This window comes from Mchenga conophoros, linkage group LG3 (assembly GCF_057382185.1).
Source record: "Mchenga conophoros isolate Kocher_MC1m ecotype Shallow Benthic linkage group LG3, M_conophoros_male_GT1.1, whole genome shotgun sequence".
Taxonomy (NCBI): Eukaryota; Metazoa; Chordata; class Actinopteri; order Cichliformes; family Cichlidae; genus Mchenga; species Mchenga conophoros.
Window position 1 is genome coordinate 7,684,191 of NC_140528.1, and position 21,814 is coordinate 7,706,004.

Consider the following 21,814-nt stretch of genomic DNA (forward strand, 5'->3'; position numbering starts at 1 on the left):
TGATGTACAAACAGAGTGAGCATTTCTGAGGCCCAAAATAAACTGAGTAGTTCACTGAATGAACAATGGACTGTGAGCTCAGTTCCTTCATCATTAGTATGGATTATATATGTATATGTATTATATTAGTATCATATATATCAGGTGCTGCTGCTTTCAGTCATTGTGCAAATGTGCTGTTTGTAAGCTTGTAAAGCTGCAGTCAGCTGAGACTGAAGAAGTCACCTGATCAGTGAGCAAACGTTTCTGAAAACGTCCAGATGAACAGAATCAACCTTTTGGGATCAGCCAGCAATGCAGCATCATTGTTGTTCAGCTTCAGAGGTTTGCAGGAATGAACTGATGACCAGAAACAGCTGCAAAGTCCAAGAAAATACCAGCTGGAGTTCAGCTGCATTTGAAGAAGTCAAAGAAAAGTAAGGATGGCAAAGGGCGACGTTTTCTTCCAAAGAGCTGCAAACATGGTCGACGCCTCATTAGAAGAATCATCTGGACATTTGTGAGGAACTCTAACCAAGAAAGCAACGTCACACAGATCCAACAGACAGTTTCCATGACTGCAAGTGTTGAGTGGAAAAATGCTACATTGCATTATTGCATCCTCTCACCACAGGAGGCGCTGTTGGCACCACTGATTGCTGATCAGCTGTTCTCTGATGATCTGATTGATACTGTGAATAACGGGACTCACTGAACTCTGTGACACAGTGAAGATTACAGAGTTTAACTTCACCCTTTAAGACTGACCACAGAACCAAGTCCGCCAGAGCTTTTGTTATATTTTTACATGCTGTGGAGCCATTTGTGGGAGCATTTCAAGTTGCTATACATCAATACAACTGTTATAGCCCTAATTTTAATAATATGTATGCATTAAGTCCATAGTAACTACATAAACTGCAAAAAAAACCTCTGCTCATCCATCTCTGTGTGTATCAGGATACATTTGGTTCATAATACACAGAAAAATCAGAGTTATTACCTGTAATAAATGTGAAAGATTCCTGCAGTGATAACCAGGCAGGACTGAAACACATCCAAGCTGTCACCACGGTAACAGCACCGCCCATCCACAGGTGAGGGGAGGAGCAAAAAGAGGGACTTTGACCATTTTATACTAAAAACACTCAACTAATGTTTCTAATATGAAACAAATAAGCCCACATTAATGTGAGCGTTTATTAAATAATAATAATGATGATTTCCTCCTGATCTCATTTCCACAGCAGAGAAAACTGTGGTGTATATTGAGGTGGAGGGTGTGGTCTGTGGCTCAGGTGTAGAGTGAGGGTGGGGTGCACCACAGCAGCATGCTGGGACTGCTGAGGGTGGAGGAGGGAGTGATGATGACATCAGAGCTGCAGCACAGAGACCAGTGAACACACAGTCTGTTCATCTTTGCATAGATACAATATACAGCACAATATTGAATGACAGACACGCTGTGGGAGCTTCCACAGATACACTGACGTCAGCATCCAGAGTCCTCCTGCTGCTCCCCCCTCAGAGCCCCGTGATCAGCACCAACACATTCAGTTAGATGACAGAGTCCAGCTGCAGCTAGAATCAGCTCCCCTCTGTGAACAACAGCACAGCGTCAGTGTTTCACACTCAGTGAAAGGAGGAAACAGCAGAAGAACACCATGTGTGCTACGTTTCCCAGGACACACTACAAACTGCACAAATACAGAGCAGCACGTGGAAGGACCTGGAGCTGCATTTACAGAGCTGCAGACAGCGTGATGTCCTGTATGGACAGGTGGAAGGAACCAAGTCCTCAGCTGGAACACTCGTGTTTGTCCACAGACAGGAAACACAGCAGGAAACTTCCTCACAGAAGTGCAGCTCATGGATAACACACTTCCTGTCAGTCAGAATGAGGCTGCAGCCAAACACAGAAAGGTGTTTTTGTCCAGATGAGCCCAGAGAAGAAACACGAGTGTTCACAGACATCAGAAGCTCAGAGAGGTGAAACATGAGGTTGGAGTCCTCGTCAGCATCCAGAAGAGCTGCTGTGAAACCCTGAGTACTCATGACAGACTCTGATGGCACAAACACATCATGATTCAAACAGAAAGACAAACATGGAGCTCCTGATCCTCCTGCATGAGAACAAGCTGACATGAGCGCTGTGTCTGAGAGTGTCTCCCTGTCACAGTGACAATAACACAGCTGCTGCTCACAGTCATTAAACTGACCTGAGGTCAGCTGTGCTCCTTACATATGAACCATGTGACCTCACATCAGTGCTGTGGATGACTGTAGTCATAGAAGAGTAGAGCTGTAGCAGGTGGTGTGAGGAGGAGGTGGTGTATTCTAGTTAACGCAGTACTGAAACACTCCAGCAGAGGGCGCTGTTAAGTCCTTATTGTAACACAGTTACTGTGTGCAGTTAGACTTCATACATAATCTGCACTTATTTCCATCAGACATGCTGTCAGTAAATGATTGGTTTCTATTGATTCTACTTCCTGTTGACTCGTTTGATGACAGTGAAACAATCACAGCTGATTGTGTGATGATGTAAACTGTCACTGTTACATTCAGTGTGTGTGACATAATGTTAGTGCAGGCTGATAACAGCCTGGTTCTGTTAGAAACACATGAACGTGTCCATAGATCAGTGTGTGTTTAACATGAGAGCTTCAGCCCTGCTGATGTGTTAAATAAAGACATGCAGGAAAACTGATGAGACTCTGAAATAACTCTTTATATTTATAATGTAACTCTGCATCAAAAGAACAACAAAGGATCCCAGACAGGTTTCTGTGAACAAAGACCATTCTGATGTTTCTGTGTTTCTAACACTTTGACATTATTAGTAAACAGACTGCAGTGAGCAGCATTTATAAAGAGCTTCTATATAAAGATATGACAGCTGTTTGACAAGTTTATCACTCTGTGTTTGGACCTGATCAGTCCAGCTGTTTACTTGAAACATGTTCATTTACCTGTTCTGTTATATTCATGTTCTTGTCTCTGTTGAAAACACATTTTAATGTCCCTCAGATTTTTCTCCCAGATGAATAAATATAAAAATGACACAAACTGACTGCAGCTACTTTTTGTCCTTTCTGTCAAAAACCTTCATGTGACTCATGAGAGACACGTTTCAGCTGTTTGTGACAGATCAGAGGCCAACAAGTCATTTATAACACTTTCCATCATTGTTTAAAGTTCTCAGTGTTTCTGTGTTGCTGCGTATAGGATCTCCCAGCATCATCACTGTGCTGTCCAATCATTGTGTGCGAGGTTACCCTTATAGTGCGATGTGTGTTTGCACAAAGAGAAGCATGTGTGTCAAATATAAATAAGCACAGAACAGAAACAGCTGCTCGTTTCTTCTGTTTAGAGTCAAGTTAGTGTTTTGTGTCTTTGTTTGAGGCCTGATGTCGAGCAGAGGTGTGTGTAACTGCACTGGTCTGTTATATGTGTGAAGTGTGTGCTTCTCTTCAGCATCATCTTTGTCACTGCTGATTCCTTTGTGTCATCATGTGTTGAGAAGAGAGAACAGTTATAACGGAGGAGCAAAAGGAAGCCCTGAAATCTGCATCAACAAGGAAGTGTTGGCTCACCAGTGATCCCAGCAGAGCCACTGGTTTGGCTCCAGTTGTTATAGATTCAATGATGTTGTTGCTACAGATACATGTCAGCATCTTTATTGTAGTAAAGTCTTGTAATGTGAAGATAGAAACAAGGCAGCAAACAGCTCCATGATCTGATCTTAATGATGTTGTTTTTATTCCTGTCTGTCAGAACTGGATTGGAAACTATCAAAGGTCTAAAAACAGCCTCGACCCTCCCACAGAGCAAACTTTACACACGTCATCTTTCAGCTACAATCTTTGTTGCAGGGATCTTCTGCCAAACAAGGCTGAGAGAAGATTTCTTACAGCTGTCATGTTGATGCTGTTTCAGTCTTTGGGCAAACACACTCATATATTAGGGCTGATATCAGGGCTGCACAAGTTCTTTGTGTTTGTGATCATGAATAATAGAAGTGTGGAAGGCAAACATGTTATTGTTGGATGAAACTTCATGAATCCTTTGTAGATTTGAGCTGTTGGAGCCTTTCTTTTCTCTTCAGGTGTACAGATGCTGAGGAGGCAGGTGAAGCAGGTGGAGCTGTTGTGATGCTGCAGAGGGTGTGTCTTAGTAACTCTGTGAGGCAGAACTGGATCCAACATTGTGGATGTGTTGATGTTGGAGCCATTAAGAGTCTCTGGCCACACTGTAGGATTTCCCTTTGATCCACTGTGGGGGCATTTTGGAGTCTGTCAGTGAAACTCTTCATGTTTGTGTTTGACTCCAGTTTATAGAAACAGAGAAATGTGTCATGCTTTTGTTCGGCCTCCACAAATACACACATTTGTTCATTGGTTGGACTTTTTGGAAGGAGACACATTGAAAACCATGTTAATAAGATCTTGTTGTTTCCTGTGGATCCGACACAGAGAGTGGACTTCAGACAGAAAGCGTGGAAGAGATTTTAGAGGCCGTGTGTGGCAACAGGAAGTTTCTGTGTGTTTGCTGATCTTACATGTGGAAAACAACACGTGATGTTTGTGGAGTTCTACAATGATCATTGTTCTCACAGCATTTTGAGTGGGAACAGTTCAAACTGGGAGTAGTGGGAGTTATTTACTGATTGAAACAAGCTGAATGTTTCTGTGACGATGAAGATCAGCAGCTCAGCTGATCAATGAACTGACATCTATCAGTCGTTTCATGAGATGAAGTCATCAGCAGACATTTGTTCTGACTGTGTGATGAATGTCAGAACGTCAGGGCTCTGCTTTAGTCACTGCTTGATGATCATTGGCTCATTGTTGAATCCAGGGGCCCAGTCTGACCTCTGACCTTTGCTGCAGGTCTTCTGTGTTATCTCCACTTTCATGTCTGATCTTCTGCTGTATCGTCCAAAATAAACATCTGGATCATTTCCAACACTTCAGCAGATCTTTAGTTTGGGCAGTGCAGCACAGAATAACACATATTGTACTATACTGCCCACTTCCTGATCTTATTGGATCTGTGTGTGAGGTTGGTGAAGGAAACACATGTTTACTGAGTGAGTCGCTGCCATTAGGAACTAGTTTTTATATCACAGCCTGGAAATCACACAGGAACATTTCTGCAAGTGAAAAGTCGTCATTGGAGGAAAATGATTGTGTAGTTTGTGCGACTGAAGAATTGTCCCAACTACATGTGCTGCTGACCCTTGACCTTTTCTTTAGGTGCACAGAGGAGTCTGTGGGAACATCCAGAACTGAGGCATCTTGTGTACAAACGTGTTCAGACCAGATGTCAAATGATGTCAGATGTCATCCGTGAATGGATGCAACTGTGGATCGTTCCAATAAAATGAGGCAGTTTTGTAAGTACAAGCCCACTACAACCCATCATCAACATTTTAAATTACATTATACATCTTCACTGATATAAAGCACCACTATTTTAACCTGATTCACTTTTTCCACCCTAACAGTTCATTCCTCAAATCAAACAAGATATTTGACCCTAAAAAAATGCATCAACAAATAATTTTGTAATAAAATATTTATTCTTCAACTTTTACAAGTGAAATCAAACAAGTGTGTTTAAGAGTGAAACCAGAGTGGAAGCTGCTCATATAGAGTCCAACCCAGGCTAAAGTAAGCTGAGTAGAGCAGCACCATCAAAGTGTCGGCTCTCTGAACACGGTGCAAGATCGCCATCTGCAGGACAAAACTAGTTTTTCTCGCCCTCCTCGTCAACATCAAGATGATGTCATCGTACAGCAACTGATTCCCTGTCCGTCTGGAACAAAGCATTTACATTAAAAAGACATTTACAGAAAATACAAACACCAACAACACATCTCATCATCACATGATATTTTATTATTTATTATATTATATATTTTTATTGTACCATCAACATCAACAAATACCAGCATATTTTCTTTGAGATTGAGTAGAGTGGACCTTTCCCTTGGTTCACTTCCTGCTCGCAGCATCAGCTGACCTCTGACTTCCTGGTTAAGGTCTCTCAGCGTTGACTGGAATATCAAATCGGACTCACACCATGTTCTTGTAATGTGGTCATGTCTGTCAGCTGTTTGAAGAGCATCTCTGGCCTAAACACAATAGGAAGAACAACAACACGGCAAAAAAACAACACATTTCCATATTAGATGAAGGGCACCGTAACTGGAAATGGTAACATTCATCTGATGCTGCTTTGGATTTATCTTCTGTTTTAGACCAACTTTGATCACTTCGAGCCATCTTAAGTCCGTTTGTTCTAACTTCTCACTAACATCTCGTATGATTTCAGATCCCTGCTGTTCCCCAGCTGCCCTGTAGGTTTGTGCTTTGACCTCCAGAGGGCGACAAATCAGCACAGACAGAGAGCTCCATTCAAACTTTGCTGCCATCAGGAATAATTCTTCAAATATAATCATCAGTGTTTGAGCAGTTATGATATCAGGGACAATCTAGACATGTGTGACAATACTGAACATGTCACATGACACACCTCAAACATCATGTGATCCACTCTCAGTCTGCACTTTCATTCATGACTTCAACAGGTTGAAATGAGCTTTGAAGAAACATTCAGTGGAATAAATCTTTCATGGATTCATGTGAGCAGCAGATGAACTTTACAAAGAATCAGTGGATTTATCTTCTGTTTTAGATCAACTTTGATCACTTCGAGCCATCTTAAGTCCGTTTGTTCTTCTCACTCACTAACGTCTCGTATGATTTCAGATCCCTGCTGTTCCCCAGCTGCCCTGTAGGTGGCCTCAGTGTGTCTCACACCATTTACAGATGATTACAGGTTGTTTACAGTTCAAACAGGTCCAACATAAGAAATATGTAAAAAATATCCTGCTATAACAGTTTGGGTCAAAGTGCAGATGTTCCAGATGTTCTGAGTCTGTCTGTGTTTCATGTTAACATGTAGATGTTGGACCAAAGTGAAGCTTTTTGATGTGACAGCAGGAATGTGAAGTGTAACTCTGAGCTGTAGGAAATGAAACTAAACGGACTTTTTCTCCTTTATTTATAGGAAAGTGTAGGAGAGCAACAGATGAACAAGCGTTACTGTAACAGGAAACATCAGAGGACCTTTATGTTCATCATCATCACTGTTTCCTTGTTCTGTCACAAACACACAACACTTCCTGCTCTCTCTCTGATGGATCTGATTGGCTGTTTCATTCACAGGAGGTCAGGGCGTCACACAAACAGCTTTAACTGCACAACGACACACTTTAAATCATCTGCAGGCAAACCTGTGTGTTTGATTTATGAAGAAATAATAAAGACGTGTGTACAGCTGTCCATGAAGCAGCTTCTCACACAAACTCTGACACTTCAGCCACTTTAATTCCTGCAAAGCTGCGTAATAAAGAGCTGTGACTGCTATGAGCTGCTGATGATGACTGCATGAAGCTCTCAGCTGAAGCTTCTTTCATTTATTTTAATGTTAATGTCGCCTTTTTAAGTCTGTGTGAGGATTTTAATGACACACATTAAAGGAGCTTCTTTGATTAGAACCAAATTCATGTTGATTTTCAGCCTGAAATGATAAAAACTTTAATAATTCTGTTTATAATCATCAACCTGGAGACTAATGAAAAGTATAATAGTGAAAAAAAGCCTTTATTATTTGAGTAATGCCTGAATCTGCTCAGAGACGGAGACAACACAGAGGTGTTGATGACAGTTTGACATTAACTGAATTAAAAACAAAGTGCTCTTATTGTGAAAATCTGCCTCCTACTTCTTTAAATCATTTTTATGTATTTTTTAACCTCACAGTGAAACATTGAGACATTAATCTGACACAGTTTGATCAGCAGCTGTGTTTTCACCGACGTTTCACTTTGATTTGTTCAGACTGAGCAGAGAGGATCGGTTCTCTGTGTGCGCACTGCTGAGAAACACAAGCTCATTTCTGCTGTTTCATGAAAAGTGTTATGGAGGAACAAGAAGTTCAGCCTCTAAACTCTCAGCGTGAGGACTGAGTGAAGAGTTTCAGAGCAGAGAGTTTTGGCTCACAGCTTTTAGCGTCTACAATACAACTGATTTCGGTTTTATGCTTCCTAAAACCCTTAAAATTCCTTGTCAACGTCTTTTAGTTTAACCAATCCTAAAGAAAATCAAGCATTTCAGAAGCATGTTTTTGTTTGTTAAGCCATTGACCCATGAATCACTGAAACATAAAAAAGGCACTCAAGTCAAGGGATGAACCAGTATTGTGTCTAGCTCGTACATAACAGACTTAGCAAAGAACCAATTTTAAACTGTATCTTTTAAACTGTGCTCTCAAACACATTTAATTTCTTACAAAATGCCAAAGACAACATAGTTTGACAGGCACAATAGCATCTCTGCAACAGCGTGATTCCCAAACAGCTGTCTGGGAGGCTGTAAAGAAATCATTGTTACAGAAGGGAAACGGAGAAAAGGCTGAACACTGCCAAATGGTTCAAGAAATGTCTTTCTTTGTAAGAAATTACATCTTTTTCAGTTCTTCTTTCAACTCTTGGTACCCCTACAGCTTCTCGTGTTCCTTCTTCCTGATGCAGCTGTCGTTCGGGACCACTACATCGATCACTACGGCCGTCTTCTTCTGTTTGTCTACCACAATTTTGTCCGTCTGTATCTGGAAGTCCCACAGGATCTTAGCTCGGTCATTCTCCACCACCCTTGGGGGCATCTCCCATTTTGACCTCGGGACTTCCAGGTTATACTCGGCACAGATGTTCCTGTACACTATGCCGGCCACTTGGTTATGGCGTTCCATGTATGCCTTGCCTGCTAGCATCTTGCACCCTGCTGTTATGTGCTGGATTGTCTCTGGGGCATCTTTACACAGCCTGCACCTGGGGTCTTGCCTGGTGTGATAGACCCCAGCCTCTATGGATCTTGTACTCAGAGCTTGTTCTTGTGCTGCCATGATTAGTGCCTCTGTGCTGTCTTTCAGTCCAGCTTTGTCCAGCCACTGGTAGGATTTCTGGATATCAGCCACCTCCTCTATCTGCCGGTGGTACATACCGTGCAGGGGCCTGTCCTTCCATGATGGTTCCTCGTCTCCCTCCTCTTTCTTGGGTTTCTGCTGCCTGAGGTATTCACTGAGCACTCGGTCAGTTGGGACCATCTTCCCAATGTATTCTTGGATGTTCCTTGTCTCATCCTGGACTGTGGTGCTGACACTCACCAGTCCCCGGCCCCCTTCCTTCCGCTTAGCGTACAGCCTCAGGGTGCTGGACTTGGGGTGAAACCCTCCATGCATGGTAAGGAGCTTTCTTGTCTTTATGTCAGTGGCTTCTATCTCCTCCTTTGGCCAGCCTATTACCCCAGCAGGGTACCTGATCACGGGCAGGGCGTAGGTGTTGATGGCCCGGATCTTGTTCTTACTGTTCAGCTGACTCCTCAGGACTTGCCTGACCCTCTGCAGGTACTTGGTGGATGCAGCTTTCCTGGCGGCCTCTTCATGGTTCCCATTCACCTGCGGGATCCCCAGGTACTTGTAACTGTCCTCTATGTCTTCAATGTTGCCTTCTGGTAGTTTGATCCAACTGCTCCATTCTGTAGTCTGCATCTGTAGCCAGTCTTGTCAAAGACCTCACTGAGAGGGTTCAGGCCTATGCAGAACAGCAGCGGCGACAGAGCATCTCCATATGGGTTGCATCCTACTCCCATATGCTCTTCCAGTATTGCTCCATCTCCAGCCTTGGTGGGGCTCTTCTCATAGTGTCCCCCTGCCACTGAGAATATACCTTGAACTGTAGATTACTCTTAGTTAATTCTCCTGCCTTCTATCTCTCTGGTATGGTCCCTTCAAGCGGCTGGCCAAGGCTTTGAGTCGTTGCTTGGCAGTTTCCAAGGCCTCAGGTATGGGCAGCTTGCTGTACTTCTTAGGCACCTTCTTCATCGCACCTTTCTGCAGCTCTGATAGTTGGCTAACATCCCTTCGTGCTCCCTTGGTCTTTCAATTCAATTCAATTCAATTTTATTTATATAGCGCCAAATCACAACAAAAGTCGCCTCAAGGGTTTAGCCTTAGTGTCCTTCTCCATGGGAGGCATTGCTACTTGAGATTGTTCATGTTGCAGCCAAGAACTTCACTGGTGACTGCTGCCATGGTGTAAATCAGCTGGTTGGTTCCAGCGATGGTCACACTAGGGACTGTCCACTGCAGTAAAAACTCTGCATTATCACTCCGTTACCTGCTGCAAGCACTGCCACAGTCTGATTTTCTTTCATCACTACCTGAATTGTTTGACTAAAAGGAAAAAGAAATGGCAGATGTCCTTCTCTACAGGGGAGAACTGTTGGCAAACTGTTCACCACCCCCCAACCGCCCTGTCTGTCATCACTCCACTAGCATTGCTGTTTGTAATTATATTCACTCCACTTTTACACACCTATACATAATATCCTATAAGCCACAAATCAATTAGAACCCTGCTCTGTTTGGTAATGAACTGTGATAAAACAAATATCCCCTGCCTATGAAAAACCATAGGCTTCCCAAGGGAGTCATGAGTTCATAATGTTCATGTTCATAAACACTGAAAGCTGACATGGAGTAGGTCCCAGGCCCTGGGGCCTGTTCTTCGTACCGCGCTAAGTGAGTTAGCTGGATGAGATTGTTGACGATTTCGCGTGATCCTGGATCGTTCGGTTCCCCGAAGCCCATCCGGGACTTGCTGTCATAGCAACAGAGCCGTAAGCGTAAACCTGCTGGGGAGCAGGTTTACTTTATGTAAACAGGATTAGATCGCGGCCACGCAGGTATGTCCGCGTCATTTATACGAAAGCAACAGCGATATTCCACCACTGTTTCACCATAAATAAATAACATCAATGTAACTAAAGATAATGCAGCACTTGATCCTTTTATTGATTTCACACAGGTCATTTCCTAAAAAAGGGAAATGAACTATTAACATTCTATTACATGTATGTGATTATTACAGATGTAATTCATATTTCAGAGTAGTAATTGTAAATTACTTCGTGTAATCAAGATGAGAGACCACGGCTATAAAAGCGAAGGTGGATTTTGGGAAGTCTGTCGCAGCCATGTCCTGTCCGTATACGCGAGCAACCCATTGCGGAAGGTGCAAGATTGATAAGGAGAGTTTTCAGAATTCAGCGTATATTGCGGGACAGACAGGATCCTTTAGCTCAGCGCGACAGTGTGCTCATAGAGAGATATCGATTTTCCCGTGAGGGTATTATTCACTTAACCAACTTGTTGACGAGGGGGTGCAGGACCACCACCTGTCTTTTTTTTTGCTCTGCCCTTTTCTTGGTTGCTGTTATGAACAAACAAACAGAGTATTTCAGGGTCTCTTTCCAAGAGACGAAAAGCAATATAAGTGATAAATATTACCATTCTGTAGAATATTCTTATATTTCACTTTTACTTGTTCCCATGTTCTAGTGGGTCCTGTTGTGGCTCTAATGTGAAAGGGGATATAATATAACATAATATAATATAATGTAATATAATATTGGATAATATGGTGTGATATGATAAATCTACCCTACCGCCTACTGGTGTTGGCCAGAGGGGCCGATGGCGCGATATGGCAGCCTGGCTTCTGTCAGTCTGCCCCAGGGCAGCTGTGGCTACACCTGTAGCTGCCTCCACCAGTGTGTGAATGTGAGAGTGAATGAATAGTGACATTGTAAAGCGCTTTGGGTGCCTTGAACAGCGCTATATAAATCCACTCCATTATTATTGTTATTATTGAATTACTTACGAGTTTAATTTGTCAGCAACTTCCTGCCAGCCCTCTCTCCTTGCTTTTGCAGCCTTTGCAGTGTTCCCTTGCGTTTTAATTAAACTCTGAAACTCCTGAAATCCTTCACTCAAGAGTTCTTGCTCTGCTGCCGAAAAATACCGAGCGCGCTCCTTCGACATTTTCGCCGACCAATCAAAGGGTTGCCGATCAATGTTTCTACTATCGACGCGTAGCCCCTGTTGGGCCACCCAGTGATGTCACATTACTTCATCCAGCTGTACTAATCGTCAACAACAGGTGTGTTCGGGGAACCGGAATAGCGAGCTCAGAGTTAGCGCGATGATTTGGTCTTGGATGTTTCATTTGATCTTGGATGTAGTAAGCGACGTACGAAGCACAGGGCCCTGAACTCCATAAGCAAGAAAATGGATTGATGTATAAATACACACACACATATATACAAATATATTAGGGGTGCAACGACAAACAAAATTCACGGTTCGGTTCAGTTCGATACTTTGGTGTCACGGTTCGATATTTTTTCGATACAAAAAAAATGTTCATGCCTTTTTAATTTGTCAGTTATTAAAATTATAAATATATATTTTAACTCAAAAGTACAGTTTTTAAATTTAATGTTGCTGAAACAACAAAGTAATAAATAAATAAATCTGATGGAGAAATCACCCATCTTTGGAAAAGAGAGTTTATTACAGAGAAATGTCTCTTTCAAAATAAAAGCTATACTATACGCTTCTTCTGGGCTATATTCTCAGCAGCATATTAAACATATCAGGTCCCCATAAGGAGAATCCTGTGCTAACGGCTGTCTAAATGACCCGGGTAAAGTTTGTAGCATGGTGCTTGTTGTTTTGTCTGCTTCCACTTGTCTTTGCACCAGGATGATGTCGGAGTAAATGTGCAGTCATATTCGTTGTGTTCCCACTAGTGCTGTCAGCGTTAATCTGAAATGACGTTAACGCCACAACACGGCAAATCTCCGTTAACGAGCTACCGCGGATCGCCCCGTGCGTGGGGCTGGACGGCGTCAACACGTTAACGAGCTAACTGCGCTAACACACTAGTTCCCACCCATGTAATTGAGCATTGCGTGGCACATCCAACATACTGTTTTACTTTAGTCCATGACTCGCTTACCTTCAGGGTCATACGTCACATGAAGACCAAAATAGTTCCAAACGCCAGATCTGAATGAGGGTGGGGGAGGTTCAGTTTGCCATGTTGCAACGAGCTTAGCTTCTGTCTCGCTAGCTTGCGCTGCGCTCAGTGGATCTGCACTCGACAGTGCAGCCTAGGCGGAGTAGTCGAACACAGATCCACTGAGCTCTCAACACAGACAGCATCGTCAGAAGGAAAGTTGATAAAATAAATTAAAAATTTTGTATTGTTCGATACATATGCGTACCGAACCGAAAGCACTGTATCGAACGGTTCAATATCGATACGAATATCGTTGCACCCCTAATATATATATATATATGTGTGTGTGTGTGTGTTTCATCATAATGAATAAATGGATAAATTTCCAAAATCCCGGAGCAATGCAAATTAGCCGGTGCGAGGTAAGGAGCTCTGTCATTGGTTAGACAGTCTTAGCTTTGCACCTATACCAAAGGCCATTCAGCCTCTGTGTTTACACTCTGCCTACACAGGAAAAGGATTTTTGATGTGAGGTTTTTATTGAGATTTTATTTCTTTTTTTTCTGATTTGAAGTATTTATTAATGGAATAATAATTTATTTTCAAATACTGATTTATAAATTTTTTTATTTTCAATTAAATTACTAGATAATAAATTACTTTTGTAATGAATAAATAAAATAACTTAAAAATGAATTTGTAAATTAATATTTTATCGCACAATTCATTGTTTAAGCAAAGAACTCTTTATTTCGATGCGCTGGATCTTCTTGTCATGGTCCTGGGTCGGTGACCCAGCGCTTTTAGTTATCATTTTCTAGTTTATGATGATGATGATTATTATTGTTTGAGTTCTGTGTGTTATATTTGGTCTGCCTTTGAGTCTGTCTCTCTCTATGGTGTCACCCCATCTGTTTGTGAATCTGTCTGGTTAGTTCAATGTCTTGTCTGGTTCCATGTATCTGAGTTTCCTGTTTTATTGTGAAGGTCCGCGTCGTATGTGAGTGTGATCAGTTTACGTTTCCCCTGTCCCGTCAGCCCAGATTCCTCCCAGCTGTGTTGCCCTCCTGTCTCTCATCCCCTGATTACTGGTGTGTGTATTTAAGCCCTGTGTGTTCTCCTGCCTGTTGCCGGTTCGTCTGTGTTCCTCCGTGTCAGTCTGTGTAATTCTGTGTCAGTATGTTACCCTGTGTTCCACGGAGTCCTGTTCCTCGTCTGCGTCTCTCATCATCCGTTGTCATATGCTCCCAGGTCTGTTATTTTAGTTCTCCCAGTTTAGGTGTCTTTAGTTGTTTGTTATGCCCCACTGTTTGTTTGCCACTACACCTCTGTAAATAAAACCACCGGTAGTGATGGGCAGATGAAGCCCCATGAAGCACTGAAGCTTTTCATCCAATTGGTTCACCCCAACGCGAAGCTTCATGAAGCTTCATTTGCTCTAGCAGGACACCTACTGGACGTAAAAATAATAGCTGGCATGAATTTGAAGAGTGTGGCCTTTTGCACACAGCCTGTAAATGTCAACAACAAAAGGAGTGTGTAAAACATGTATATTGTAGTGATGGCAGTATACTGTGTATATTTATACTGGCAGTATGGAAAATGATTATTTGGAAATGCTTGAAATGGAAATGATCATTTACTGTGAGGTGAGGTGTGGTTGGGGTGTGGACAGTGGTTGTGCTTTTGTAACGTTGAGGTATGGACAGCTACACACTGAGGCTTTGTCCTGCCTGTTCACATTTTATTCTGTAAAAACTAAATTTTCACTGCTTTTATGACCTTTTTAGTGGGGAGAACATAGCTAGGATTTAATGATTTAACAAATCTTTTGAATCCTTTGTCCTCCACAATGCTAAATGGCTGGGAGTCCTCAATCACCATGCTGACCAGGTCTTCATCTATTTGAGATTGTTCTCCTGAGGAAAGACAATAAAGATAAAGCACAAATATAAATATCACATACGTAACTTATAACAGTTGTATAATATTGTTATATCATTTAGTAACATTACTGCATGCTATATTATCATGGCATTTGATGGCTCACCTGGTCTTGCTCCACAATCGGTGTCCCCCTTATTCTCATGCAAAGCTCTGTAGTGCCTAAGCATGGATGAGGTGTTGTTGTTATATCCCAGCTCCCTGGCACATAGAAAACACTTCACCTTGTACAAAAGTAAAGACAGCTTAACATAAATTGTATTGCACCATCAGTATCATGAAAATACATCTTCTGTAGAAATTTACATACCTTGTTGGGAGGAATAAGATCAAAATGTTCCCACACAGGGGAGGACATCCTCCTCTTCTTAGCTGGCTCCATTCTCTCCTGACTTTCTCTCCTCACTCTCATAAACCTCCAAACTGTCTCCAAACTCTCACTAACCGCAACTCTCCATCAAACACCCACATTTTTGAATGAAGTCTGAGGGGTTTATATCGCTGTCATATCTCGCGGCAAAGTTCGAACCACTTCATGAACCAGTCACGTGGTACAGCCGGGCAGCGAGGCTTCGGGCGTCATCATTTTCAGCTCCTCCCATAAATGAAGCAAGCCTCGATACGCGCTTCGCGGAAACGCCCCCTCCATTACTCGACACACGCTCCGAAGCCTCGATACAGAACGTCCCATCACTAACCACCGGTATCTCATCCACTGCCTGCATCTTGGGTCCTCCTTCTATATCCACACGGCTCGCCTCGGCAGCCGTGACACTTCTGGTCCTCTGCACATAAGTGGATTCCATTTAGACTTTATATAGACAACAACTCAAAGTGCTTTACAACAAGTCACATTCACCCATACGATCATCTAGTGCTGTACTTTAAACACTTTAAACACAAACACGGATACTGTGGGGAGAGGCCACAGAGGCACAGGGAGAAAACTCACACAGAAATCCAACAATTAAAGATGAACCTTCTCGATGTAACACTACCATCCTGCAAGATGACCTGGTCCTGGGCCATCTTAATAAGCATGCTGTGCACAGTAGTTTCATATTCCTGCCAGAACAAACACCAGACAGTTTGTACACAAGGCTCAGATTCTCGCTTTGCCAGATACAGACAATAGTTTAAGATCCTAATGTCTCTGCACAGCTCTGTATGTACTGAAATATCCAACCTCAGATATTTCCTGCTCACTCTCTGCACCGCCTTAGACAACAAGTAGTTCATGCTATACATAGCATTGACTTTTCATTCCAGCCATGTGCACTCATCAGGGCATCAGTGCTGCCGTAGTAACCACACTAACACTTCCTTGCACCTGTTGAAATGGCCTCAGTCTGATCGTGCCCTGAACAAACTCACCTTTAACATCCCACACACGGACTAAATATGTGCGTGTCAATAACACGTGACAGGAGAACATGCTGGTTGTCTGTCATGGGGCTGAATTAGAAACAGAGCAGGAACTACAGTTTGTCAGATTAAGACTGATCAGGTCCAACATCCGCTCCCAGCACTGATTTACACGTTTGGTGTCACATTGAAGGAAACGCCTACTGGCACAACCTGCATGTGTTAAACTGCTCCTGCGTGTAAACAGCGTGTCACTTACGGCTTTTTGCATCACAAGGACGCGCACTGGCGTCTCAGGGTGACTCAGATGTTTGCTGAATGAGGTGTAGACCGGACTAGGCGGGACTCATTTCACCAAAACACGAACTTTTCCACCCACCAGTGTTTATCTGTGTGCTTATTTTAAAGAATTATTCCATCGTTATCAAATACGAAGCATTACACGCACGTCGAGCCGTTTCTGCTGAGTCAGACACCAGTGCTCCCGTGTGCTGATTCTCGGGTCCATCTTAAACTGGTGTGTTTGCGAATGAACTTCGGTAAAACGTTACAACGTTACCGGGCGCGCAGAGGGTCTCGGAGGCGTGTCGTACCTGTCGGGTGGTCGCGGGCTCCTCGTTCCCGGTGGGTGAAGGTGTTTCTCCTTCAAGCGATGCTGGGGTGACCGGAGAAGAAGCCATGTCCCCCCGACATCACCTCTCACTAAGCGCCGCTCCTACTGTGACTTTCCTCGGTGTCCTCCAGCGTGCAATACGCTGCCTGGCGCAGTTTGCACGGACGGTGGACCGGTTGCGTCGCTCGTTTCCTGCGCGATCAAATTGAGTCTTCGGCTGCACAGTGCAGCCACTGTCCCTCCTCCGGCCGGCGGACTAGTCCAGGCGAGGCGGATGACGTTGTCCCGGGTCTCGCTCGCTCTCGCACATGCAGGACTTGGCCCAGTCTGTCTTCTTCTGCCTCACTCTGCGCTCTGCTTTTCACTTCATGTCTTTTTGTTTTGTAAGGTGGCTAACACGATCACTCCTCTTCTGCCTGCAGGACTCTGTGACTGCTCTGTGCTGTGGCAGCACACTCCAGCCTGATAGTTCATTTTACAGCTTTTGGCACTGCGACGCTCTCCTCGGCTCGACAGACACAATCTCACCATGTCGGCACAATATACTGAGTGCAATCCATAACATGATTTTATCTCACTGTAACTTTTAAATCGACCAAATGTTGCGTAAATGACGTGTCACGTGACTTGAGCACATGCACACCCCCTGTCCTCACAGCAGACATTCATCTTCGCCCCCCCCCCCCCGTGTTTTGAGATCATTGCTGCAACAAAAAGTTGCCACAGATATTTCTACATGAAACGTACTGAATCAGTTGGCACATATTTAATATATATTAAATATAATATAATGTTGTTTTGTTGAGTGGCTGAAATAAAGCTGAATCACATCACAGGAACGACACAGCCCTGTTCCTCCAGGCTGTTAACCTGTGAATCAGCAAACATGTATGATTTATTGTCATTCATTTGCTGAACAAACTTACCTCTGAACTTTGACCCTGACAATTCAATTTTATTTATATAGCGCCAAATCACAACAAAAGTCGCCTCAAGGCGCTTCATAGATACAGAGAAAAACCCAACAATCATATGACCCCCTATGAGCAGCTCCCTAACCATGGATTGGAGAAGAATGTGAGATGGTAACAATGAGAGCTCAGGAGATGGCAAATACACTAGAAGAGCTACCTTTATATCACGCTGAGCTGAGGGTTTGTCAAGCCCAGCTCAGATTTTCAGGAGAAAGGTGATGTGAACCAAAAGCAGGAGGAGGTCATCACTGCTGGACCGAAGGCTAAGAAGGAAGAGCTTCTGCTGTTTGCAGTGTATACTGCTGTGGATGCTGTATCGTGTGACATGCACAAGATGTTTTATTCAGACTGAACTCTTTCTTTGTAGTGTTCACCTGGAGAAGATCGGAGGGGCTGGCTAAAATGATGAAAACTCGAAGCAGATTAGAACACCGCTTTGAAAACTTGTACGTGATGCTGTGGGGTTGATTCAGTGACCTTGTGGGGCCATAACAGAGAAATGACAGCAGTGTAGTGGATCAAATAAAGAGTGATGATGTTATATTTGTGACTGTAGCAGGACAAAGGCTCAAAAGGTTGCAGGCGTTGTTAATTGAGCAGAAGATGGACGGCATCAAGCCCTCTCCTCGACAGCTACAGGATCACAGTCTGCAGGTTCAGTTATGCAACGTTTTAGCATCGATGCGTGAAGTTAAGAGCAGACAGGGAGGTTATTTTTGCACTGGGCTGGAATGACTCAGTTTACCTGTCAAAGGCTATCACGGCTGGGAGAAAACCCTCAGCATTAGTAAAGAAGGACCACGGTGGCCTCTGGGTAGAAACACTGCAGAGTTCATGTGGATACGCTGCTGCATTAGGTCAGATAGAAATATCATAAAGCATCATTAAGTAAAAACGTTTATTAAGAACAAATGTTTAAATATTGTTAACGTGTTTCCCAGAAACATCTGTAGAGACAAAGAGCTTTCTGTTGTTGCTTCGAGGAAACAAGCTCTTCTTTTTAGTTTTGTCCTGGTATTTATTCCAGGACGGACTCATCCACTGAGCAGTGTTTGGGTTTCTTCAATTCAATTCAATTCAATTCAATTCAATTTTATTTATATAGCGCCAAATCACAACAAAAGTCGCCTCAAGGCGCTTCATAGATACAGAGAAAAACCCAACAATCATATGACCCCCTATGAGCAAGCACTTTGGCGACAGTGGGAAGGAAAAACTCCCTTTTAACAGGAAGAAACCTCCGGCAGAACCAGGCTCAGGGAGGGGCGGCCATCTGCTGCGACCGGTTGGGGTGAGAGAAGGAAGACAGGATAAAGACATGCTGTGGAAGAGAGACAGAGGTTAATAACAGATATGATTCAATGCTCGTTCTGGATGCAAACTATTACAACTTGGGCTTTATTTCAGTGACAATGGCCTTAAGCTGCAATACAACAGGAAGTTACTCATATATAGTAATTTCCCAGACCATATTAAAAATCCATTAACAGGAAATACAAATGATGGGACAATGCCACAGCATGGACATTAGAACAGTTGGGAAAATTTATCTGGAAAAAGGTGAAAATGAGGCTTCATTGAACTGGAATTACAAAGACCAGGAATGTGAGATCCACCAGCCACAACTGAGGGTTTTTACACGTCATATCCTCAAAGTAGAACTACAGTGATCAAAAGAATCGACTTTAATGTTATTCTTTCTTTATTTATGTCAGATTTAACCCCCCAAAAACGCTTTAATCTTTAACTAGTCTTTGGACGTAGCTACAGTACGGTCAGGTTGACAGTTTATGGGTAACATGTGGCCACCAGGCACTGCGACACACTTCCATGTTATATTACCTTGGCGTCCCGTAGGAATACAGGAGAATCATGTGAGGAATCTAAGAGTTGTTTCTTAATTCAATTCAGTTTTATTTACACAGCACCAAATCACAACAGCAGTCGTCTCAAGGTGCTTTATACTGTAAGGTAGCTCGTACAATAATACATACAGAGAAAAACCCAACAATATGACCCCCTGTGAGCAGCACTTTGGCGACAGTGGGAAGGAAAAACTCCCTTTTAACAGGAAGAAACCTCCGGCAGAACCAGGCTCAGGGAGGGGCGGGGCCATCTGCTGTGATTGGTTGTGGTGAGAGAAGGAAGACAGGATAAAGACATGCTGTGGAAGAGAGACAGATGAACCGCTGAGTGTTGTCCCGTCGAGGTGGCTCTTCTATGTTGTGCATTTATGGCACCAAACCACAAATGCAAAGGAAGAAAGGGTCGAGGCACAGCACCCAGCTGCCTGACAATATTCAGGCAACGTCCAAAGCCCCACAAAGGACCTACCCACACCCCACTGGCCCCGCCCAGATCAAGGAGCTGTCACAGCAGACAAAAATGTGAAGTCCGCACATAGTCGCCATGGCACCCACCAACCCACCACACCATCCCCCATGGAGCTACCAGGAGAGGCATACTGGCCCACTGAGGATCACAGAGGAGCAGACCCAGGGGGGCTGACAGCACAGCCCCCACCCACCAGTCGTGCAGCTTATATTGTATATTGTATGAAATGAAGGAAGGTGAGTGCTATTTTAAATGGTTGTAGAAAATGAAAAAACAGCAGGTGTATTGGCTGCATTTTTAGATAAATAGTTGTATCTGTTTACAAAATGTACAATTTATATTTGCATTTCAAGTTATAAACATTTACCCAACACGTCTGTGGTTTTTTTACAGTAAAAAATACTGCTAGGATTTTAGGTTCTTTGTGTGATTTCAGATCAGTAATAGTTCTATTAATAGTAATAGTAATACTAATGCAGTATGTCAGTGAAAAAACAACTAAATTCAGTTGAGCTGAAAAGATACCAAACAAAGCAAGAGGAGGAAAAAATAAAATGAAACAATCTGAGGGTGAAATACAAACGTAAACTCAAAGGAGTCACAAATGTCCGGTTGTATTTCAGACCTCAGAGGGTGAATCCAACAAATCATGAAAAATGAGGTTTACATGTTTGTTCATGACGGTGCAGATTTCTGACATTTTGTGTAATTTAAGCTGCAACAATGTGACTGTTTTCTAACAAAAACAGTGAAACTTAAGTTAGACTTGTGTTTGTAAATGAAGCGCCCCATGTTGTGTAGCTTTCTGGAGTTTATACTTATTGGGCTACATATGTATTTAATATACAGGCTGTACAGTACATAACATCAAAACTCACATGTTTCATGTAACTAAAGTGTGTAATCATGTGGGTACAGACAATAATTAAGTTATAGACTATATTTATATGAAAAACGTGCATACTTACTGCATTTGAATCATTTTAACCACATGTAACCACCTGCATATGTGTTTGGGGGGAAAAGGCTTTGATTTTGCCACCCTAAGAAAATTTCTCTAGAGCCGCCCCTGACCATTTCACAGGATTTGCATTTAAAGATGCAACAAGACTAAAATGGTTAGGGTCAGGAGGTCAAAGGTCAGAGCTCCTGTGGGTCTGAGGGCGGCCTCACGCTGGAGAAGGATGAAGGAGTCTGACCTGAGCCAGTGTTTGACATGAACACATCAGCACTGCTGTCAGTGAGCCTAACGACAGCCGTTAGCATCATTTCAGTGTTTCAGTCATAAAAACACTTCCTGTCACTGTGGTGGTTACAGTGACATCATGCAGTTTGTGCTTTGACCTCCAGAGGGCGACAAATCAGCACAGACAGAGAGCTCCATTCAAACTTTGCTGCCATCAGGAATAATTCTTCAAATATAATCATCAGTGTTTGAGCAGTTATGATATCAGGGACAATCTAGACATGTGTGACAATACTGAACATGTCACATGACACACCTCAAACATCATGTGATCCACTCTCAGTCTGCACTTTCATTCATGACTTCAACAGGTTGAAATGAGCTTTGAAGAAACATCAGTTCAGTGCTGAAATATTTAAACGCTGCAGGAAGAACAACAACAAAGTGATGACGGATGTTTGTGCTTCAAACAGGAAAACCAGCAG

At 43.0% G+C, this 21,814-nt stretch overlaps 1 protein-coding gene and 1 long non-coding RNA gene across 2 annotated transcripts in view; one reads left to right on the forward strand and one right to left on the reverse strand.

The window, feature by feature from the left end:
• The window catches only part of LOC146577133 (uncharacterized), a 126,438-nt gene that overhangs the window by 43,556 nt on the left and 61,068 nt on the right, over window positions 1-21,814 (forward strand). The gene's annotated exons all lie outside the window — the stretch shown is intronic.
• Window positions 5,862-17,430, reverse strand: LOC146577135 (uncharacterized). Its single transcript, XR_014891361.1, has 2 exons — window positions 16,816-17,430; window positions 5,862-6,118 (listed from the first exon to the last, which is right to left on the reverse strand). It is a non-coding gene; the product is annotated as an uncharacterized LOC146577135 (long non-coding RNA).